The following is a 5927-nucleotide window of genomic DNA, read 5'->3' as shown; positions in this document are numbered from 1 at the left end:
TGGGTAGCGCGGAGGACGCAGTCAAAGAGAAACTGCTGTGGAACGTGAAAAAGGAGGTAAAGTCGGGGGGCTCGTGCTCTGGCTCGGCGGCCCAGGGGGCCAAAAGGTCAGCGCCCGCCCCTCCTCCCGGGCACCTGCCGGCGAAGCCTGGCCTGGGTGGGGGCGGAGTCCTGGACGGGCTGCGGCTCCAGTCCCTCTGGCAGCTAGGGGAGCAGCGCCCGTCGGCTCGAGGGGCCAGGCCGGCGCTCCGGGGCTTGTTTGCTTCGCGGTCCCGCAGCTCCCCGCCCTGTGACGGCAGCAGCGCTGGGAGACCGAGGTCGGGGGAGGGGTGGCGGCGATTTCTGGAGAACCAGAGCGGCCCATTCATTGCCCGCGCCGCCTGGGGAGGGGGCGGGGCCCCGCGCCGCCAAGTGGGTGTTTTGGGGGCTTAGCGCCCTCTTTTCTTACACTCCCCCTCCAGTGGCCCCCTGGCAACTGAGTCGTACCTGCCCTAGGGTTACCCGCACACCTCACTGAATCTCCCTCCACGCCCACCACCTTACCCAGAGACCGGGGGTTTTTCTTGAGAACGGGTTTTAAAGCTCGATTGTTTTTTCCTTTTTGAAGGAAGCCCCGCACTTTAGAAAAAGAGTCCTTCCTCTACTAACCCCCTTTACCTTGACCCTACCCAAAAGCCCATTTCAATTTCGGTGGTTGGAGGGGGTTGCCCATATGGATGACTCACTCCCATATGAGAGCTGGAGAGCTGAAACCCGCAGAATAGATTTAAATGGATTAAGCCTCCTTCCCCCCACCTGCTTCCCTGGCTAGTGTCTGCCAGATAAGTAAACTCCATGAGGTCCAGGAACCCCTCTGTTTTGTCCACTACTCAGTATCCAGTGCCTGGCACACTGTAGGCACTCAGTAACTATTTGGTAAATAAATATGCTGATTTTTGGAGACTTCAAGGCCTGTTGGAAAAGCATAAATTTTGGAATAGTTGAACAACCTAGTTCTGTGTGACCTTGAGTAAGTTACTTAACCCCTCTGAGTTTAGATTTCTTTAACTCAAAAATAAGTTGCTAACTACTTCATATATAAATGTACCCCATTTGAGGGCTTAGAGTTTTAGAACTGGAGAAAAGTCTAGGTTCCCATAAAACCTGGGAAAGTTCTAGGTGGTTCTCATGCATTAACCATGGCCTGGCTACTGTGCCCTAACATGTATTCCTGTTCCTCTCCTTGGTAAAGATGTAGTTGAAACCATCACCTTTCCAGCTTATGGAAGAAGCTTCATTGTGCCTTTGCTGTGAAGTGACCAAGGAAGGGTTTCTTAGGCCAGGGGTTTATCAAATCAGCATTTAAGTCCCAATTCTGCTGTCCTCAAAAAGAAAAATCTCAGTGATTATTCTCAGGAGAAAGCAGTCTAGTGACAGAGACTTTGAAATAGGGACTGAGCGCTTCACTCACAGACACTGACACCAAAAGTACAAGTTATTAAAAAAAGGAGAGGTTTATTAGGCAAGAGCCAGCCGGCAGCCACTTGCCTGCTGGACATGCCAGTCCCACAACAAGGGCTTGGAAAGTTTTGTCCCCCTCTGGTGTCCATTTAAAATTAGCCTCTGGTCCCTTGGTTATTTCATAGAGGGGTTTTGCGAGTTCAGCAAACTTAAGGATCCATAGTCGACAGTATCCTACAGCTCCCAAGAATTCCCGGACCTGCCTTTTGCTTCCTGGGTCCAGGATGCCTGCTATAGCCCAAATGCGCTGGGCTGTCAGGGATCTTTTACCTCCTTCGAGGTTCTACCCAAGGTATGTGGCTACAGTTACACAGAGCTGGGCCTTTTTTGCTGACACCCAATACCCCAGAGTCTGAAGTTCTTTAAGCAGGTGCCTGGTGGCATGCAGGCACTCACCTTCCGATGTAGCTGCAATTAACAGATCATCTACATACTGTAGCAGCGTCACTTCAGGGTGCTGTTGCCGAAAAGCTTGGAGGTCTTGGCAGAGAGCTTCATCGAACAGTGTGGGAGAGTTTTTAAATCCTTGTGGGAGTTGTGTCCAGGTTAACTGGTCATTTCCCCCTTTTTCAGGATCTGTCCTTTCAAAGGCAAGCAAGGGTTGGTTCTGCTTAGCCAATGGGATGCTGAAGAAGGCATCCTTAAGGTCCAGGGTTGGGGACTGTGGGATAGATATCCTCCACTCTCCTGTTGACCTCCACTCACCTGTTGAGGTCCTGGACAGAGCGGTAGTCTCCTGTGCCCGCCTTTTTGACAGGAAGAAGCAGGTTGTTCCAGGATGAATGGCACAGCACTAGGATTTCAGTTTCCCGGAGACACTGGATGTGGATTCCTATGCCTTTTCAGGCCTCTGGGGATATAGGGTACTGTTTTACCCTAATGGGCGTTGCCTGACTTTAGATGTACAATGACTGGCGGTTGATGGGATGCCAGCCCAGGGGAGTTTAATTCAACCCAGACTTGGGGAAACAGTCTGCAGCTGAGCCAGCAGTATGGCGTTTGAAGAGTCAAGAGGGACCTCACCTTCTGTTAACACGTATTCCTCACTTAGGGGAACAGTAATAAGAATTTTTTATGCCCCTGGTGGGTTTAGGCTTACTGCTGCCGTGGTTTCCTCAAAACCTATGTTGGCCTTAAGCTTGTGTAAGAGGTCACGTACCAGGAGTGGGTATGGGCAGTCTGGGATTACTAGGAATGAATGAGTTACTTCCCCTTTTCCCAAATTTATTGTTCTTTCAGTGGTCCAGGGGCATAATTGAGTCTCGGTTGCCCCCTGAACCAAGGAATGCTTATTCTGAAGCAGGTCGTTGTACTTTTGGAGGAGTGAATGCTCAGCCCCCGTGTCCACTTAGAAGTGGACAGGGCTTCCCCCCACTCTAAGTTTCACCCTGGGCTCCAGACAGACCTAACTGCCCAAAGGCAATACCAGAGGGCCCAGTGACGTCTCACTGGGACCTCGAACCCAGGAATTAGTGCTGCATCCAGCTTTCCTGCGGGTCCAACCAGAAGTGTGCACAAACAGAACAGGAACTTGACTCACCTCTCAGAGAGCTCTGGGGACATTGTGAGTCTCCCAGGGAGACAATTAGCCGTTTGCGAGTCCACAGACTCACCAGGCCCGACGAACACTGAGGTTCGCGGGTATGCAGACCCACAAGGTCAGCTGGTGATTGGGGCTGGGGATTAAGCTCTCAGATCTCCCGGGCAAGCCCCCAAATGAAATAGGGACTGAGTGCTTAATTCACAGACACTGACACCAAAAGTACAAGTTATAAAAAAAAGGAGAGATTTATTAGCCAAGAGCCAACTGGCAGCCACTTGCCTGCTGGACATGCCAGTACCACAGCAGGGGCCCCCATTTGCTGTAGGGACTTGCTTAAATGGGGCAAAACCATATTGGGACTTTCCGAGTGGGCCAAACTGCAACATCCTGGAGGCCTAGGTACTTTTCAAGCAATGCTACTGGGGTTCACAGAAGCGGAAAAAAAAAAGCTGTTAAACAGTTTAACCTAGCCAGCAGGTGCTGTTGCCAGTTTCCAGGAAGAGAAACTTTTTTTTAACTCTGCAAAGGCTGAGAACATGCTTAACTGTGCAAAGGCTGAGTAAATGCTTAACCTAATTTTTGACATTATAGATGTCTTTTTAAGCCCCCTTCCACAACTTGAAGAATATAAACAAAAACAGAAAAGCAACTGTACCCCAAAATTGCAAACAGATGTGCTGGGATTATCGGTATAATCCAAATTTGAGGGTTGGTCAGAAATAATGGGAAAGATTTTTGAGAAAGTACTGACTTTTTCCTCACTACTTAGAAGGCTGAGGCAAAGCTGGGTTCAATGGCTCAGCCTGTAATCCCGCGCCTTGGGAGGCTGAGGTGAGTGGATTGCCTGAGCCCACGGGTTCAAGACCCGCCTGGGCAACTTGATGAGACCTCACCTCTACAATAAATCAAAAAATTAGCCGGGTGTGGTAGCACACGCCTGTAGTTCCAGCTACTTGGAAGGCTGAGGTGGAAGGATCGCTGGAGCCCAGCAGGTCGAGGCTGCGGTGGCCGGGAGCGGCCACTGCATTCCAGCCTGGGCGACAGAGTGAGACTCCAACTCAAAAAAAAAAAGAAGGCTGAGGTGAGGGTGAGAGGATTCCTTACTACTCCAAGAATTATTACTAAAAAAACGTGAGAAGGCCAGATGTGGTGGCTCAAGCTTGTAATCCCAGCACTTAGGGAGGCTGAGGCAAGAGGATTGCCTGAGTCCAGGGGTTCAAGACCAGCCTGGGCAACTTGGCAAGACTTCATCTCTACAATAAATCAAAAAATTAACCAAGAGTGGTAGCACACTCCTGTAGTTCCAGCCACTTGGAAGGCTAAGGCGGAAGGGTCACCTGAGCCCAGCAGGTCAAGGCCACGGTGGCCGTAAGCATACCACTGCACTTCAACCTGGATGACAGTGAGACTTCAACTCAAAAAAAATGTGAGAAATGTTCACAATATGCCACAGTTACCCAGCAAAAGGTAGATCTGCTCTGAACTCAGTGTATTTCCCTTCCTTCTTCAGTGCTTGATTTCTAGAGAAACATATCCTTTTTCTCTTCCACAAGAAGAGACAACAAGGTTAATTGTAGGCAAAGCTGGCCTTTCACAAAGGACCTCTGATATAATTCTAGGGTCATCTGTAGGTCCTTCTAACCCCAAAATCTCTCCCATCATCCTGCTTCAGATGCCTCCAAGGGTTTAGCTGTGACATCATGCTCTGTTTAGTGCAAATACCCCTTAGGAAATAATCTAGGAAGCTTTTAATAGCTTAGACTGCATGAATTGATCTGATCCCTTTGCCTAACCACTAACCATGAGCAGTTTCCAGCTTGGAAGAGCCTCCAGATCCTTCCTCCTTCCCAGGCCTTTGACACTCTTCAACTCTCCAAACTATACAGTCCTGGGTGGGGGCTTTGGGAGACAGAGCAGCATCTAAGCACTACGTGCCTGTCCAAAAAATAACAAAGACTAGCTCTGCCCAGGGTTTGCTTTAATATTTTTACACTAGTGTTGAGGTAATCCATATCTCTAATCTCCAGTGTTGGGTAGGTGTTGTGGCTCGTGCCTGGAATTCCAGCACTTTGGGAGGCCGAGACGAGAGGATTGCCTGAGCCTAGAGGTTCAAGACCAGCCTGGGCAACTTGGCAAGACCTAATCTCTACAGTAAATCAAAAAATTAGCCGGGTGTGATGGCATGCACCTGTAGTTCCAGCTACTTGGAAGGCTGAGGTGGAAGGAGCACCAGAGCCCAGCAGGTCGAGGCTGCGGTGGCTGTGAGTGTGCCACTACTGCACTCCATCCAGCCTGGGTGACAGTGAAACTCCAACTCAAAAAAAAAAAAAAAAATATCTCCAGTATTAGTATCTGTCTCCTGGCAGGTCTCCCCAGGACATCAACAGTACTTGGCTTAAATGTTGAGAGCAACTAAAACCTCATACACTGCTGATGGAATGTAAATTGGTACAACTGGCCAGGCATAGTGGCTCATGCCTGTAATCCCAACACTTTGGAAGATAGAGGTGAGAGGGTTACCTGAGCTCAGGGCTTCAAAACCAACTGGGCAACATGGCGAAACCTCATCTCTACAAAAAAAAAAAAAAAAAATTAGTTGGGCATGGTGGAACATGCCTGTAGTTCCAGCTACTTGGAAGGCTAAGGCGGAAGTATCACCTGAGCCCAGCAAGTTAAGGCTGTGGTAAGCATGAGTGTGCCACTGCACTGCAGCCTGGGCAACAGAGTGAGACTCCGACTCAAAAAAAAAAAAAAATTGCCTCGGTGGCTCAGCCTGTAATTCCAGCACTTTGGGAGGCCAAGGTGAGTGGATTGCCTGAGCCCACAGGTTCGAGACCCACCTGGGCAACTTGGCATAGACCTCATCTCTACAATAAATCAAAAAA

General features: G+C 49.6%; 1 protein-coding gene across 2 annotated transcripts in view; it reads left to right on the top strand.

Moving 5' to 3' along the window:
- The window catches only part of SGSM2 (small G protein signaling modulator 2), a 47156-nt gene continuing 41229 nt past the window's right edge, over positions 1–5927 (top strand). For both annotated transcript variants that reach the window (XM_008058202.2, XM_008058204.2), the window contains exon 1: positions 1–56. The gene's annotated coding sequence lies outside the window, so the exon portion shown is untranslated. The remainder of the gene's footprint in view (positions 57–5927) is intronic.

This window comes from Carlito syrichta, unplaced genomic scaffold (assembly GCF_000164805.1).
Source record: "Carlito syrichta isolate Samal-C Ts95f unplaced genomic scaffold, Tarsius_syrichta-2.0.1 Scaffold303247, whole genome shotgun sequence".
Lineage (NCBI taxonomy): Eukaryota > Metazoa > Chordata > Mammalia > Primates > Tarsiidae > Carlito > Carlito syrichta.
The sequence above is the reverse complement of the archived record's forward strand: the minus strand, read 5'-3'. Positions and strand labels throughout refer to the sequence as shown.